This window comes from Sinocyclocheilus grahami, unplaced genomic scaffold (assembly GCF_001515645.1).
Source record: "Sinocyclocheilus grahami isolate Dianchi unplaced genomic scaffold, SAMN03320097.WGS_v1.1 scaffold2679.1, whole genome shotgun sequence".
NCBI classification, from domain to species: Eukaryota; Metazoa; Chordata; class Actinopteri; order Cypriniformes; family Cyprinidae; genus Sinocyclocheilus; species Sinocyclocheilus grahami.
The window spans coordinates 7,121-25,617 of NW_015507857.1; the positions used below are offsets into that span (position 1 = coordinate 7,121).

Below are 18,497 nucleotides of genomic sequence, written 5' to 3' on the forward strand. Positions count from 1 at the left end.
TATATATATATATAAAAGTAACCTAAACTACATATGTCATATACATAAAAAGACAGTAGAAGTCATTATAATCAGTAATTATGTCCCCACTGGATGCAACAAATGCCTCGTTTATAATGGGTTTTCAGGTTTTTGTCTCGTCGCCCTGGCCGGACAGGGCATCACAATATGGTAGGGGTGTAACATTTCCGTCACACGTTTGAGGTATTCGGCCAATCACAATGCACTGGATAGCAGGCCAATCAGAGCACACCTCGCTTTTCAGACCGATGAGCTTTGTAAAAATCGATGCTTTTCAGAAAGGCAGGGCATAGAGGAGAAACAATAATGTACATTATGTGGAAAATAATGTTTTTTTAACCTCAAACCGCATAAACACATTTCATTACACCAAATACACAAAATAATGTTATTTTTAACAGCGTCATATGACCCTTTTAAGCATGCTGACATCATCCATAGCAACAAGCCTTTACTCTAAGCTTAAGACTTCTCTCTATTTCTTAGTAAAAGTTTGTCTCAGCAACTCAAGCTCAAAACATTTACTGCTATTTAGGAGAACTCTTAGTGGTAAGATAAAATGTTTTGTGATTACGGGCCCTGGTGAAACACTACTGCCTCAGGCCCCTAGCTCTCTCGTCCGCACTCAGGCTGGGTAGCTGTTGTAGGCCTACCCCAAAAGGTACCATTAGGAGAACTCTTAGTGGTAAGATAAAATGTTTTGTGAATATGGGCCCTGGTGAAACACTACTGCCTCAGGCCACTAGCTCTCTCGTCCACACTGAGGCTGGGTAAGTGTACTATGATTTATGTATGAGGTTGTTGTTTTTTTAAGGGAATTTCAGGTTGTTTATTGATCATTTTCACAGCTTTCACACGAGACACTGTCAATTTAATGAGAGGTTGCTCACTGTAGGAGCCATTTTTTGGTTGTTTGTAATTTTCTTTCACACCACTAGAGGGTGAATAATGTATTTATGCTCTCAAGTCAACTCAGATCTGTGCGCCAAAGAAGGTCAAACAAACTTTTCGATGGACTTGAATGGGTTGTTTTTTATTTTTGTTGTTTGCTTTGTATTTTTATTTATCATGGTGAAGACTATAGGAAGTCGACTGATCAGCAGGAGGAAAAGCGTGTTATGGCTCTGGTTTAAAAGCAGCGGCTGGATTTGAAAAGTTGTTCGTGGATTTCGTGTCAGGATCCTGCCCTGACAGTCTTGTCTGTCCTGTCTTTGTTTAATGTGTCTTTGTTTATTTTGTGCCTGAGCACATGGCTGTGTCTTTGTTTGTGTTGGCCACGTGCTCCTCTTGTCCTGCCTTCTCGTTTTCAATCACTACGCCCCCTTGTTTAGTCCTTGTTTGCCCAATTGTTTTCACCTAATCCTCGTGTGCTGCTCCCTTTATATTGTGCTCATTTCCCTCTGGTCTTTGCTGGTTTGTTTTGTGTGTGCGCGTTCTATTTGTTAGTGTCTTTAGTCTTGTTAGCGCGTGCTATTCAGTATATTGCATCCAATCTAGTTTATCTCTTGTTAATTAATTTGTTCCCGTGTTTAGTCAATAGTGTAGTTACAGTCTTTGTGGTTTGGTTCTTTATTTAAATTTTTTAACCTTTTGATTTTGTTCTTTTTCTTTCTAGTTTTCAGTAAGGTTATCTTTAGGTTTTCAAGGTCTTGTCTTTATTTTGTTTGGCTTCCTCCATTTCAGTAGCACCTTGTTGAGGGTCAAGCACAAAGATTGTTTCAGATGTAGCATGTAGGAACTATAGGATAAACAATTCTGAATTAATAATAATAATGAAGAATCATCATAATAAAACAAATGTCCAGTATAATGTTACTAGTTTGTAATGGTTTGACAACTTAGCACTAACTTCCAGTGATGATTGTTTATATTTACGAAAGAAATCACCCCATCGTACTTCTCAAAGTCTACCTGTATCATAAAAGGATATAAATTCAAGCAGTTATTTGTGTTGATGTAAAGACTCAAAAACAATTCCGGAATTACTTTTTGTAAACCTTGTCGTACCAGCTGCTCTCTAGTACCATACAGCATTACTCCTGTGATGTAATGACTTAGTTGGTATAGGTGAGAATTTGAACCCTTTGTGTTATGAACGGCTCGGATGTAACTCTCTATTGCCTGAATCCAATAGAAAAGAGAAAAATGGCAATATTTAAACTGAAATTACCCTGATTTTGTCCCAAAAGCTATTTGCTATACTTTTTTTTTACTCGTGTGTGTGTGTGTGTGTGTATATATATATATATAAAAAAATATTGTCATGATGAGCATACCTCACCAAATAACCATTCATGGGGCTTCAGTGTCTGGAAAGTACTGTGATGGAGCAGGTACTGTTTTTTCTTTTGGGTCCTGCAGAATGGCTACGATCAGCTCCGTTGGTTTACTTGTCCACAACACGTCAACCTACAATGACAAACTTGAATAAATTATCTTAAATTAAATATCCAATTAAAATAAATGATAAAATAATCTTTCTGCTTAACTGTTTATAGTGCTTTTTGGGTAATTTTTATAGTACGTAATATTAATAGTCTTACTTCTTTCTCTGAAATGGGGACATCTGGAGGAACATTACAGGGATCACATGCAGGGTCTTGTTTCTCTCTCTTCATAGCTGTTGGTGAAACAGAAATGTTTTTTTTTCCTTTTTTTGTGGGGGACTGGCACTCTGTTGGGCGCAGAGTAGAATTTAGATTTTTTTGCCGGGAACCTTGTCTGTTACCTCATCCATGATTCCTGGGGTTCTCCACCGCCCACTGATGCAGGCTTGAGCAGTAAACCTTGGGACAGTTTGTTCTGGATTACATGCTCTTTGTAGCGGCCTTGTAGGGATGTGAACCTTTTTCTGATAAATGTTCCTGGTGTCATTTTTTTCCTTTTGGCCGTGATGGAATGTTTGACAATGCCGAACCACTTCTCTACATGACAGTTGGTGTCCCATGTCTTTTCTGCTACTGCATGAGAGAGGATTGAGGCATGTCTTTTAAGGTCCCCCAGGAGCAAGCCACTCCACATTGGAAAAATTCCAATATATGTCTCAAATAACATGGTAATGGTCCCTGGACAAAAGTATGGATTGTTATATTCAGAAATGTCATGTGTTGCCTGCTCCCTAGTCTCTTCCAACACCCTCTGGAAATAAGAGAAGCTTGAACTGCCCATGATAGAGTTTGCATGTTGTTTTTCTTCAAAGTTCCTCTTTTTGTTTTCCTCCAGTGGGTTTGTCTTTTGATTTTGTGATTAGGGAAACCAAAGCACAAACACTTTCTTGAACACTTTTTGTGTATCGAGTTGTTGTGAGAACAATACATAATGACCTGAAGATCTGTGTGGCCTCAGGCATAGTGCTTGAGTTCTGCAATCTGGCAAAGCAAAATGTTGCAAACTCTACCAGACCCTTATCATCTGTCTGCCTGAGCATTGCCTTACGGACTGCTTTTAAAACATGGGCAGAGCAGATGTGCAGAACAGTGAATCCTTTTGCTTCCTCAAACAAATGTTGGTCCTGACAAATGGCATATGCTCTGTCAAGATATGAATGTATATTCTCTTTGTTAAATGCAAGCAAAACACTTTGCATTAAAGCCCAGCTGTAATCTGTTTCCACTTGCTGGATGTGGATTTGTGTATATCTTGATAAATGTAGTGTAAACTGCATGAGCCAGAATGTAATGGGGGGAACTGAATGTTCATTTGATAGCATTTCAAAGACTGGGAGAGGTGGTGCATCCCGACCCCCTCCTGGGAGCATAAGGGAGTAGTACAGCACATTTTTCGGTTGATTAGGGATTTTTGAAACCAGTCCCCCTGTGGCATCAAGATAGAGGGTGACAGGAGACTTATTTCTTAAGTGTTCAACAAGTATGCAGATACCCATTTCGGTAAATAAATGGACACCAAAAGGGTCCATACTGAAATGTTGGATGCAGCCAGGTATTCTGTAATAAATTGTCTTAAAGTTGTCTGTGTGATGTGCACATCAATCAGTATGTCACTGGGCAAGTTGCTGTTTTTCCTTACCTCTGATCTTATTGTTTTCAGGACATTTTTGTTGAGACAGCTGGTCATATTTCCAGCCAACAGCTCTTCTGTGGGTGTTGAACTTAGCCTTCTGTAGAAATACTGACTGGGCCCATGGATGAGCAATCGTGCAATTTTGCTTCTTTTTATGTGACTTGCTGGCCTAAAGTTTTTCCTCACTCATTTTGTGCTGAATTTTACCTTTCTGAGTGACCAATATTCCTCACACTATTGATGAATTTGGATTGTTTGTTTTGAATTTTTAAGATATATTTGGCATTGCAGGATTTAAATGGGTGTATGGAGCGTTCTTTTTCCTACTCTGCAAGGGTTTGATGTGTTGATATTTTTGAACGACAGTGTGCAGCAAGGATTTTTTTTGCTTGAAAGCTTCATAGAGGATGGCTCCATGGCTGCCTTAGCTTTGTAGATCCCAGTAATGGACATATTGTATTCCATGTTTATCTTTTGAGAGAGAGAGAGAGATTGCAAATTGTCGAAAATTCATTTGTGTTTTTCGCCATTCTTCTGTCTCCCTGGAGTTATCAGAATCAGAATTAGCTTTATTCGCCAGGTGTGCAAACACACGAGGAACTTGTTGAGGGTTTTTTTTAAGGTGCTCCTGGTACATACATACATGAGAACAGAAAAGAAAAACATTTAAATAGTAAAAACTTAACAATAAATAATCTGGAACAGTAGATTTATGTACAGATTTGTGCATCATTTACTCTATATAGAACTGTATAAATAAAGATATGCATATGTATTTACATAATACTTGAGAAAGAGGCAATAATTAAGGATGTAGAATGAATTATGGAACACAGGTAATGATTAATTTGTTAGCTGTTTAAGCTGGAGATGGCATGGGGGGAAAAAAAAAACTTTTTATGCCTAGATGTTCTAGTGCACAGAGATCTGTAGCGTCTGCCTCAAGGGAGAAGTGCAAACAGGTTGTGTCCGGGGTGAGAGGGGTCTTTGATGATGTTACCTGCCCCTTTCTTCACTCTGGAGTTGTACAAGTCCTGAAGACTGGGCAGGTGCACACCAATGATTCTTTCTGCTGTCCTAACAGTCCCACTTGAGGTTCTGAGAGATGGTTGTACCCAGGAGCCTGAATGACTCCACTGCAGCCACAGGGCTGTCCATGATGGTGAGTGGGGGGAGAGCAGGGGGGTTCCTCCTGAAGTCTACTATCATCTCTACAGTTTTGAGCGTGTTCAGCTCCAGGTTGTTGTGACTGCACCAGACAGCCAGCTGCTCAACCTCTTGTCTGTAAGCAGACTCGTCGTCGTCCTGGATGAGGCTGATGACTGTGGTGTCGTCTGCAAACTTCAGGAGCTTGACAGAGGGGTTAGAGGTGCAGTCATTTGTGTAGAGGAAGAAGAGCAGTGGGGAGAGAACGCAGCCCTGAGGAGCTCCGGTGCTGATGTGAGTTTTCCCAGCCTCACTAGCAGAGTGAGATAAGCCTCAGTATAACAGAGTTATCCTCTGGTTCGACAGTGTCTGTTGCCCTGAAAGGTTCCATGTCCTCAGAATCCACTTTTTTTCCTGCTTTCTCACGCACGGTTTTGCCTGTGGGAATGCAAATTGAATAATCACTGCATGCTTCATTTATAACATACAGTTGTATGCAATATAAAATCCAAAGCACCACAAAATAAACTTTTATTGGCACAAACAAACAAACAAACAATACTATTTTGGGGTGAATTTGGAGCACGTGGGGACTGAGCGGCCTCAGAATGACCTATAAATATTTTTTTTTAAATCTAAAAAACCGAAGCAGCACAAACATTTTTACAGCACAAGCAGAACACACCATTGAGACTATTTTGCCAACATTTTGCAACTTCACTCACACTGTAAAACTTTTCCCTGTAAATTTACAGTAAAATACTGGCAGCTAGGTTGCCAGCCACATTCTGTATTTTTACAGAACCACAACTGTAAACAACATTTACAGTATTGTACTGTAATTGCCAGATACAGTATCTTGCTGTATTTTTTTTTTTTACAGTGTGTACTGTAAAACTTTTCAGTCAATTTACATACTGGCTTTTTTTTTACAGTGTGTACTGTAAATCTTTTCAGTCAATTTACATACTGGCAGCTGGGTTACCAGCAAAGTATTGTACTTTTACAGAACTATGACTTAGTACTGTATTCTACTGTTATGCCACTTAATTTTACAATATTACATGTTATATATTGCAATAAATTGTATTTGTATGAATATTGTTTTCCTTAAAACAAGGAAAATATTACTCTTTCCATAACAGTAGCCTCAAATGGAAATAGAAAACAAAATTGTTAGAATTTAAAACGTTTATTTCTTAAGAGCAAAGGCCAGAAAATTGCCTTATATAAACATGTTGGCTGAAATGTCAGCTGTATGAAATAAATGCACTTAACAGTTAACAGAACAGAGCTCTAATTAACTTTCAACGAATGGAAAGGTTTTAAAATATTTAAAAATTATGCAAAAAAAATAAAAAATAAAAAAAAAGAAGAAGAAAGTCAGGAGGGGAAAAAATGCATTACATAAACATGTTGGCGGAAATGCCAGCTGTACTTTTGTATTGCAATTAACAATGCAGGAACCTTATTTCCTTTTAGTCCAATTGCAGTGGATAGTGGAAGTGTCTAAACGAAATTCCATTCGAAGTCTGCAAGTTTTCTCAGAAGAGAGGAAACCTGTGGGTTCACAGTAGTGTTCTTTTTTTGCACAACTTGGCCAGTCTTCTTTGAAGTCACCTTCCCTTTCTTGGTTTCTGATCCACGTTCCGGGTTGATGTCGAGAAAGCGTCTACAAGGCAGAAAACAAACAACAAAAATTACTATTATGTTTATGGCTATTTTTATCTCTCTCTCTCTCTCTCTCTCAACCAGATGTGTTTCAAGGATTTGTTTGGATATAGTTATCACACCGAAATTGCAATTTTATACTACAGTCATCGCACTCCACTGAGAAAACATGGAACTAAACAAAACTTTGCATTTTGTCTTCGTAAACTATATTCTGCTATTAAAAAAAATCACATACTTGTGTGTACTCTCAGGTACTCAACCAAGGCTGCATAACATGAATACAAATGTGATGAACTTTTGTGTGTTGTGGTGATAAATAATTGAAGAAATCTTGTTATTTTACACAATGAATATTTCTTTGTTTTCCAAAATAACTAAGTAATAGTGCAATTGTCAACCAGATGTGTTTCAAGGATTTGTTTGGATATAGTTATCACACCGAAATCGCAATTTTATACTACAGTCATCGCACTCCACTGAGAAAACATGGAACTAAACAAAACTTTGCATTTTGTCTTCGTAAACTATATTCTGCTATTAAAAAAAAAAAATCACATACTTGTGTGTACTTTCAGGTACTCAACCAAGGCTGCATAACATGAATACAAATGTGATGAACTTTTGTGTGTTGTGGTGATAAATAATTGAAGAAATCTTCAATTTACAATGAATATTTCTTTGTTTTCCAAAATAAGTAATAGTGCAATTGAATTGTAATATTTGGTGTAAACAGTTGTTAACTGGGGAAGATCAACATTCTGTATAAAAAAAACTTTCCGTTCAAAATGGAAATCTGGACGTTAGGGCTGCAACTCACATTAAGCAGTCTCAAAAATGAAAATAGCATAAACGTATAGTATATCAAAATATCAGATAGAGATGCTTTCTACACTTTCAGCTGTTGTCAGATTTTGTGGGGAAATCTGAGCTGTATTGTGCACTGGATCACAACAACATGTGTCCTCAATCTTTTGTGTTAAGATTACATGTGAAATGTTTTATGTACTCATCACCCAGTTGAGTACTCATCACCCAGTTTTTTAATGATATTGTCATCCTCAAAGACAACCATCTTATGTAGAGCATATTCTGCTTTTTACAAAAAGGCATTGTGGGGATTTCTTTCAAACCTTAGTAACTTTATGTAAGTGAATTGCAACCCCTGCAATGTGTTTATTGCACACAGGACTATGATAATGTTACATATGTGATGTGATCAATAAACTATTAAACCTTTGTGAATGAATACTGTCATTTCTGAATACTCTAAAGAAAAGGTTAGTGACTAAATTAATTTGAACATACAGTGCTGCTCAAAAGTTTACGATTCATATAAAGTCAGGTGGGTGTAAACCTCTGAAAATGGTTTTGGTGTATAAGAGTGGCAAATGCGTAAGTGTCTAACCTCTGAACAAAACTCAAGGTGCATGCTGCCTCTTCCTGATACTGGAGGTTAAAATTGTAGAATGAGGCAAACAGTGCTGCAAGACCAGATACAATGTTGGGCTGCTCTCCTTCACACACAACCTACCCTTCCACGCTCAACATCCACCGCTGGTTGCTTAGAGACTGACCTGAAAATGAAAAAAAAAAGCTCTTTCCTATTTAAAGTAACAGCTTCATTGGTAAAATGGAGGTAATGCTAAAGTTAGTTAAAGGGTTAGTTCACCCAAAAATGCAAATTCTGGCATTATTTACTCACCCTCGTGTTGTTCGAAACCCGTAAGACCTTCGTTCATCTTCGGAACACAATTGAAGATATTTTTGACGAAACATGAGGAATCTCTGACCCTCCCATAGACAGCAAGGTAACTACCACGTTCAAGGTCCAGAAAAGTTCCAAGATGATCGACAAAGTAGTCCGTGTGACATCAGTGGTTCAACTGTAAAGTTACGAAGCAACGAAAATACTTTTTTGCGCAAAGGAAACAAAAATAATGACTTTATTCCACATTTTCGTCTCTACAGTGTCACTTGTGAGTGTGCGTTCACGACAGAACCATGACACGAGCGTGTGGCGGCGCTGACCCAGAGCCGGCGTGAGGGCGTCATTACGCCAGATCTGGGTCATGCCACACACTGCCTCACAGCCCTCATATTTCATCAAAAATATCTTAAATTGTGTTCCGAAGATGAACGAAGGTCTTACGGGTTTCGAACAAAAACGAGGGTGAGTAATTAATGACAGAATTTTCATTTTTGGGTGAACTAAACCTTTAAATCAGCTTAACTTGAAAATCACAATTCCACTAAACATACAGTGCATCTGGAAAACATGGGGTAATTTTGTTTCCTGCCTGAAGTATCGCTTTAAGGTTTACTTACCAAGAATTATAAGGCGTGGACTCTCTGGCAAAGGTACAGATTGCTGGACATCTGAAGGTGCTGCGAATTCCTTAAAAAAAAAAAAAAACTGTACGACCGTCATCAACAGAACCAAAAGATAAAACATGCTGCAAATGAATGTGACGTGTTAAATAATCTCTACTTACATCTGTCTGAAGGATAAGACCATCTAATTTCTCTTTGAAGTGTGCAAGTAGTAGTTGTAGGACCATAGCAGTGACATTTTCACCACTGGAGAGTGTATTCCGAACTTCCTCAGTTGGTTTGTCTTTAAAAAAAACTGGAACATTTTTGGTCCACCCTCCTGAATAGACAATTACAAAAGTCGGAGCACTTTTTTGTCAGTAAGCATCTCAAAATGGCCATATATATGCCTTTGTGTGAAGAGATACGGCCATTTGGTTCTTAAATCTGCAATTTTCACCACTGGAGAGTGTATTCCGAACTTCCTCAGTTGGTTTGTCTTTAAAAAAAACTGGAACATTTTTGGTCCACCCTCCTGAATAGACAATTACAAAAGTCGGAGCACTTTTTTTGTCAGTAAGCATCTCAAAATGGCCATATATATGCCTTTGTGTGAAGAGATACGGCCATTTGGTTCTTAAATCTGCAATTGTAGGGGATGGGGTTTCATTGATCATCTGACGCTGGAAGCAATAGGTTTCCTCCATGAGTTTCCAAACGTCCCCTCTTTGTGCTCCAGAGATTCCCTCATGACGATGTATCTCCTCCATCTTTTGACGCTTAACTTCAAGACTTTTCGCAATCATTTGTCGTCTGTCAGCTGGGGAAGGTCTGTGGCCATTCTCAATAGCACTCTGTATACCTGCAGGCATTAAGTTCCAGGAAACTTTCAAATTTTCAGGCCATGAATGTGAAACACCGGTTGATCCTGGACTGCTTGCTGATGTGCTTGAGGAGCTTGATGGAGGTGCATCAGGAGTAGTGCTGGCTTCAGAGGGAACCAATGGGAGAACCTCAACCGGTTGCAAAACCACAGTTTGGTTTTGATTTTCTGTAAATTATATACATTAAAAAAATTTGTCATAAAAAGTACTGCAATGCAATGTAACATTTTAAATGATCACTTTTTTTTTTTTTTTTTTATTAAACAACCTTATCTTTACCTTGATTTTTCCCGGCACCAAGAAGTTTTCTGCATCGGATAGGTCGTATGAACTCCAAAATGTCATCTTCCTTTACATGAATCAAATCATCCAAACCCTCAACTCCCTGATCCATGAGCTTCTCAACCAGTTGACTGGTAACATCTGGAGATAGGCTTGGCAACACCGACAGTACTGCATCTTTCAATCCAGACATTATTCTAGAATTGGGAAAGAATGGTGGAGAACTATTACTGACAAGGCACACAGAGAGTATTCAGGAAGAGGATAGTAATCCAGTAAGCTCTCTTGGTTTATGCACAAGTAGCCCTTATCTTGAGATGTCAAGCAATGAACTCCCTGGTCTACGAGACAAAACGACTGACATTTGTGTGTGACAAAATACACACTGGAATTGTCATGAACAAGAATTAACTGAATTTTCCCAAATACAATTCCCTCATCATTGTTCTGCAAAATTACATGCAGGTTCTTTTTGTAAAGTGTTCCCTTTACGGTCACTTCATTTGATGCCAATGTATTCCCTGGCTCAAAGTGAAAGCCTGCAACAGATCCTTGAATGTCATCATTGTAGTCACTATGATAAAACCGATTAAAATCACAGAACTGGCACCACATAATTTCTGTTAACAGGTGAATTATAACTGTAAGGCTATTTATGATTAACTTACGTTAGCACTCAGTCGATCTTCATCAGATTACTCGGCCTGAAATAAAAATGAATCGAAAATCAAATGCAGGTAGTGCGAATGGCATGATACATGTTTACGGTTTAAAATAAATATCAAAGTTAATTGGTGAATAGTTAAGAACAGACTGAACTGTTCACTCGGATTTTAACATACAGTGTAACGTTAATTACAGGTTAAGCAAATTCACAACGCGCCGACAGACAGCAACATAGAGCACGTTACATTTCAGGCATTATAATTTCGATTTCTCTCATGTTCAATCGTCGAAAAAGACAGGATTAACACACCGATCCAAAAAACACTTGATGAACGTGTTGTGTGCTGTCTGTTTGTTAGCGTTTGTCGGTGTGGAATGACAACGCCATCATCCCAAAATCAGCCCACTCGTGCAAACAGTTCAGAAATGCAATCGAATAAATGTAGCTATGATAGATTTTTTTTTATCTTTAAGAAAATTTTAATTATAATTGAGTTTATTTAAAGGCAGAGCCATAATTGTTACTAAATTGTTCAGTAAACCACTGTTTATTTAAAAAAGAAGCAATTGTATGTTTCCTCCCCCTGCTGTCCCAAAAATGTATGAAGCTGTGACTTCAAAACTGAGGTACAATTACACCACTAATGTTTTCATTAATATTATGTATAGAATTAAGTATTATGTCTAAAAAACTATGAAATTATGCCTAATTTAAAAAGGCACTCATGTCTTGTAGAAAAGAATGTGTGCAGTGCTGATTTACACTCATTTATGTGCTTGTCTTGAAATAATATCTGTGTGATACTAATTATGATATACTAATGTTCTTTTTTTCTCTTCTTTTTCCTGACAGACTGTGAGTGAGAAAGACTGGCGAGACTTACTAAAAGTATAAATTTTTGTACATTTATTCACTCATCTGACATTTGCAAAATAGCACACTTCTATTATGTTCTGTATTGTAATTCTGTTTTTAAAATTATACAATTCACATGAGTGTGAATTCATTTCGTGTTTAAGATATACTGTGTAATGGGTATTTAAATAAAAAAATAGGTGTGGTGTAAATATGGTTAAATAATGGCATTTGGTTTATCAGCCACATGTGGGCCACATAAGGGCCGTCAGCCCTTTACAGAACTCAGCCATATAACAATACCATATAAGGTCCATATATCAGCCACATCTGTTTTTATTATTTGGCTCACTCTGGGTTGGGTTATGGCACTGTTTAGGTTCAGTTCTGGCTAAAAAGATGTGGACCAGTTTTGGGCCGGCGAACACAAACTAATCTGGGCCACACTTTAGCTGTTCATATGGGCCAGATCCACGCCAAAGGAAATTTGCTGACTGGGTAGCGCTTAAGCCAGCTAGGGACCGTCTACAAAGTACATGTAAAGGATAAAACGATGAATGTTTTCCCACCGGAATGTTTTTCACGATTAACAAAACAAGAGCAAATAGTGCACCAAGCTCTTTGAAAGATATAAAGACAAAGACTTATAATGCTCACTTGAATTTAAATAAGAAATATTGTAAACAAGATGTGATAGTGGTTATTATTATATTATTACTATTAATAAATATATTAATAAAATAAAAATAATATTAAAAATCATTATCATTACATAATTCAGTGGTTATGCAGTAGGCTTATTCCAGGTCCTTGTGAGAACATTTTAATGCTTGTTGTTTTCACAGAAGTTTGAAACCAAAAAACACACTTTTTTATTGAAATTTAAATCAATAAATAAATTAATTTAAAACACACATTTTTATTACACAACTTCAATGGGTTACAGATGTTACAGATTAGATAAACATTTTGATGGGGGTTTAAGCCACAGAACTATAATATAACACATACTATAGAAAGTTAAACCAATACATAATTTAGTTTAAAATAAATACAATCTTCTACCTCAGTTTCAAAGGCTGGGTCTTGTTACAGACTTCTTAAAGAACATTTTGCAGTCGTTTTCATTGTCAAAAGAGATGCAGAAGTCACGCTATTGACACTCAAAATTCACTAGCCAAACCTTCCAAAGAGTCTCCAGTATTACTGACCCCATAGAGGAAGATACTGCAGTCGTTTTGACTGAGTTTTAAATTCAAACCTTTAAAAATCATTTAAAATCAATACAGTCTTCTATTTCAACTTCAAAATATGTGTCTTGTTACTGGTTTCTAGAAGAATATTTTAATGTTGGTTTTAGTCACAGAAATATGAGAGAAAACATTCAATTGAAACTGAATAGCCAATTAAACTGTTTATTAAGCTGATTAATCAATACATCAATTAGTTAAAAAATTCAATTTTCGAGCTATTTTTCAAAGGGTCCATTTAGTTTTTTTGTGTGTATGTTTGTGTAAAAAAATGTTTTGTAAGAGGGATCACACAAAATGCATGTAATTTTTTTAGTACTGTCCTGAGTAAGATATTTTGCATCAAAGATGTTTACATATAGTCCACAAGACAAAACAATAGCTAAATTATGCCAGAAGCTTCAGAAGAAACCCAGATGTCAAATTTACCCAGAGTCTGTGAGACCTGGAGAGTTTTTCTGAAGAATAATGGACAGTAGAACTGCTCAGGACAAATAAGGGACTGAATTACATATTAGAGTAAAACCTTAATTGAAATGTTAATTTAAGCCCAGAAAGAAGAAACCCAGATGTCAAATTTACCCAGAGTCTGTGAGACCTGGAGAGTTTTTCTGAAGAATAATGGACAGTAGAACTGCACAAATAAGGGACTGAATCACATATTAGAGTAAAACCTTAATTGAAATGTTAATTTAGGAATCAGAAACAAGACACACCCTTTGAAGTTGAAATAGAAGACTGTATTGATTTTAAATTAATTTATTAAAGGTTTGAATGTCAAACTCAGCCCAAACTACTGCAGTATCTTCCTCTAGGTGGCAGTAATACTGGAGACTCTTTGGAAGGTTTTGCAAGCTATTCTTGAATGTCACTGACTTCTGCATCTCTTTTGACAACGAAAACAACTGGAAAATGTTCTTTGAGAAATCTGTAACAAGACACAGCCTTTGAAGCTGAGGTAGAATATTGTATTTATTTAAAATTAAATTGTGTATTGGTTTAAATGTCTATAATGTGTTCTATTATAGTTCTGTGACTAAAACCACCATCAAAATGTTCTTCTAGGAATCAGTTTCAAGATTTGAGAAAGAAAACTGCATGCATTTTAAATTATTTTATTGCAGATTTTAATTTAATTCAATAGCATGTATGCTGAATTACAAATGAGAGTAAAACCTCTTTTTGGCCCAATTAACAAGACACACCTTTTGAAGTTGAGATGGAAAACTATTGCATTTTTAATTAATTTATAAAAGTTTGAATGTCTTAACAAATGCAACATGTTCCTATAGGGGGCAGTGTACTGCAAAATCTGTTAAAGACTTCGTGAGCTTTTTGCTCAATCCTTACATTTCAATAGCTTTTGTTGTGTTGCAGTTTCGCGAATAAAAACAGCATGCAAATGTTGTTCCATGAACCAGTAACAAGACACAACCCTTAGAATTGGGACAGAAGAGCGTATTTATTAGAAATGAATAGATGTATTTGTTGCCATTTCAATATCGTGCGTTGTGTTATAGTTCTGTGCATGAGACCAGCATGTAAATGTTGTTCTATGAACCAGTAACAAGACACGCCCTTTAGTTGACATGTCAGTTTTTATTTATTTATTCACATTTCTGAATATCAAACTCAGTCGAAGCAACTGCAGTGTATTCCTCTAGGGGGCGGTGTATTGCACACTCTTCAGGAAGCTTCCAGAGCTCTTTCTCAGTTTTTACAATTCAATAGTTTTTGTTGTGTTACACTTTTGTGAAGAAAACCAACATCTAAATGTCATTATAGGAAACAATTACAAGACTCACCCCATAAAGCTGAAATAAAAGAGTATTTGTATTTTTATTAATTGACGTATGTGTTTACATTCCAATAGCATGTGGTGTGTTATAGTTCTGCAAATTCAACCGATGTCTAACTGTTATTCTATGAACCAGTAACAAGACACTGCCTTTGAAGATGAGATAAAATGCTGTATGTTTACAAAAATGATATGTTAATAGGTTTGAATATGATTCAATAGCGTGTGTCAAATTTGTCTTATGAATGTAAAATATACATAGAAATGTGGTTGTATGAACCAGCAACAAGACACACCCTTTGAGGTTGAAATGTCAGACTGTATTTTAAATTAATTTATTCACATTTCTGAATTTTAAACTCAGTCAAAGCAACTGCAATGTGTTCCTCTAGGAGGCGGTGTACTGCACATCTTAATAAGCTTTTTCTCAATTTTTACATTTCAATACGTTTTTTCGTCTTATAGTTATGTGAATAACATCAACATTGAAATATTCTTTTAGGAACAAGGATCAAGACACACCCTTAGAAATTGAGATAGAAGAGTACATTTATAGGAAATTAATTGATGTATTTGTTCACATTTTAATATCATGTGTTGTCTTATAGTTCTGTGAATAAAACCAACATATACATGTTTGTTTAGGAACCACTAACAAGAAACACCCTTTGAAGTTAAGATAGAAGAGCGTATTTACCTTATGTATTCGTTGACATTTCAATATCATGTGCTGTGTTATAGTTTTGTGAATAAAACCAACATTTAAATGTTCGTCTATGAACAAGTAACAAGTAACAAGACACAACCTTTGAAATTGAGATGGAATACTGTACGTTTTAAAAATGAATGTGCTAACAGATTCAACTTTAATTCAATAGCGTGCTTCCTGATTTGCATATGATAGTAAAAGATGGCCGTAAATATCGTTCTTTGAACAAGTAACAAAACACACCCCTTGAAGTTTAGATATCAAACTGTGCATTCTAAATTAAGTTATTTAAATTTCTGAATGTCAAACTTGGTCAAAACAAGTGCAACATCTTCCTCTAGGTGGCGGTAAACTGCACAATCTTTGTAATGCTTTGCAAGCTTTTTCTCAATCGTTCCATTTCAATAACTTTTGTTGTGCTATAGTTCTGTGAATAAAACCAACATCTAAATGTTATTTTATGAACCATTAATAAGTACAGCCCTTAGATTTGAGATGTATTTTTTTTATACATTTCACAAGTGAAGCATTTAGATGGAATAATTGTGCTCCTTGCTCTTCGTTTTACACTTTGCAGACGGTCCCTATCCTGAACTTTTACATTATACGGTCTATCAGTTACAATACCTTAACTGTGCGTTCACACCGCCGGCGGCGAGAGCGTCAAAAGATCGCTCTGGCCGCGCTACCCACAACGCTGACCACCGGCGGCGAGAGCGTCAAAATTGGCTCTGGCTGCCCTGTAGACGCTCCACGATCGGTCTTTATTTAAAGGGGCCGCAAACATACCAACCTCAAACGTCGAACCAACTTTATATCGGTTTTCCTCACATAGACCTACTTACTGCTCTAAATGTCTTGAGAAAACACACAAATAACTTACTCGATGAAAACAAGACAGAAACGACCTCGTTTATTGTTGCAAACATAGGGTGACCATACGTGCCATTTTCCCAGGACGCGTCCTGGCCAGGATTTCTATATTGCCTAAAATATCTAGGTTTTGGCTTTGTTTGCGTGTGCATAATGTCATACACCGATCGGTCTGCACACGCACACAAAGCCAAAACCTAGATATTTTAGGCAATATAGAAATTCTGGCCAGGATGCGTCCTGGGAAAATGGCACTTATGGTCACCCTATGCAAACATACTGTGTAAAGTGTGTTTTACAGTTGTTTAAATAAGAGAAATACCGTGAACTGCTCACCTCTCCTCAGAAGATCGCTGCAGCTGCGTCCGAAAGCTACTGCGGTAAAGTTGGTTTCATATTCACATATTCGAAGTTATGATTTCAATAACTTCCTTACCGTCTGTGCAAAAAGGTTCGTATGAGATTATTATAATTACTACCATGTATAACTATCTACAACTGTATTTTCTTTTAGAGTCGTTGTCTTTCAACTGCGGGATAAAACATTGCTCTCTATGGCTGGTGATGACGTCAGCGCGTCTCCAAGGGACAGTCTACAAATTACATGACATGTTCTGTCGGATTCATGATACGTTTGCGTGACATGATTTGGTTCACTATTCAAATCTTAATATCTGTATTTTACATGGCACAGAAACTGTATTAAAGAAATTGATAGAAAAATAAATGAAATGCAATACAAACACGTATGTCCTTCTTTTTGTTTAGTTCTTCCAGGCATGCATATGACTAACATGGGATCTCGAGCTTTTAGCTATGCTGCTCCTCAGGACAAATCACGGCTAAAAACTTATATTTTGAGCAGGTATACCGTTGATAGTGTACAGTGTTGGGGGTAACGCATTACAAGTAATGCGAGTTAAGTAATCAGATTACTTTTTTCAAGTAACTAGTAAAGTAACGCATTACTTTTTAATTTACAAGAGAATATCTGAGTTACTTTTTCAAATAAGTAACGCAAGTTACTTTTTTTTTCCAATTTATTGACTGACAGCTCTCCTGTCCCCATGTTGAGAGAAATCAGATGTTATTGTAGTTCTAAAATAAATATGAATATGCATTAATTCATCTCACTCACAAAAAAAAACTAAACACATATTCAGTATTCCTCAAAATGAATAAAAATAATGCAACTCAGAATATGACGCAAATAACGCAATATTGTAATGCATTACTTTTAAAAGTAACTTTCCCCAACACTGATAGTGTATATGTATCTTTTAATGGCTGTAAAACTTTGAAAAAAAAAATTATTATGGGCGTTGCATTTTCTGCCTGCAATTTTATTTTATTTTATTTTACTGCCTATAAGGTGTCTTTGAGTGTCATGTAAGGCACCTATAAATAAAATGAATTGTTGCCGTTATAGTAACTTCTGATGAGTTAAACTGATTTTGTAAACATATTATAGCTCAATGCATTCATGGTGGAAGAGATTGTCTGTAGCCTATATTTAATCAATAACATTGCTGAATATAACATTTAAATAAAAAGATCGTTTTCGATTTACGAGACAAAGCTCATTTTTAAATCGTGTTTGTTTATAGCCTACTACACACTGCCCTGTCTGCCCACACCCATGGTGCTGAACGTGAAAAATAACCTTTAGCGTTTCATTTCTTTAGAATCCATTTAAGTTAAAATTGTTGATAGATTTCTCAAAAACAAAATTTAACCCATCCTTTGCAGATCACAAACAACATTACTTCACCTTTTGAGTATTTTTTTTCTCCCCAATCACAAATGTTTTTTTTTATGTTTACAAACAGATTTCAAAATGTGAAAAGAAACAGATTTAAACGCTTTTAAATTATCTGTAATGTGTTTCTGTATCCTTACTGAATATACTAAACGTTTCATCTGAGCGGAACGTTGCCAGTGTTAATTTAATGCTAAGCATATCGAGATCAATACATCTCACATGGTACCACGTGTTATTTTAAACTTG

The 18,497-nt window shown here is 36.5% G+C and overlaps 2 long non-coding RNA genes across 3 annotated transcripts; both read right to left on the reverse strand.

Moving 5' to 3' along the window:
* Positions 1–6,755: 6,755 nt before the first annotated feature.
* On the reverse strand, positions 6,756–9,618 carry LOC107575500 (uncharacterized). Of its 2 annotated transcripts, XR_001607888.1 has the most exons (4): positions 9,354–9,618; positions 9,187–9,256; positions 8,267–8,435; positions 6,756–6,859 (listed from the first exon to the last, which is right to left on the reverse strand). It is a non-coding gene; the product is annotated as an uncharacterized lncRNA (long non-coding RNA). The 2 variants fall into 2 exon arrangements; XR_001607887.1 differs by lacking the exon at positions 6,756–6,859 and having other exon boundaries at positions 8,166–8,435.
* Positions 9,619–10,001: 383 nt separating this feature from the next.
* LOC107575501 (uncharacterized) lies at positions 10,002–16,360 on the reverse strand. The gene is made up of 3 exons (XR_001607889.1): positions 16,239–16,360; positions 14,013–14,014; positions 10,002–10,013 (listed from the first exon to the last, which is right to left on the reverse strand). It is a non-coding gene; the product is annotated as an uncharacterized lncRNA (long non-coding RNA).
* Positions 16,361–18,497: the final 2,137 nt, after the last annotated feature.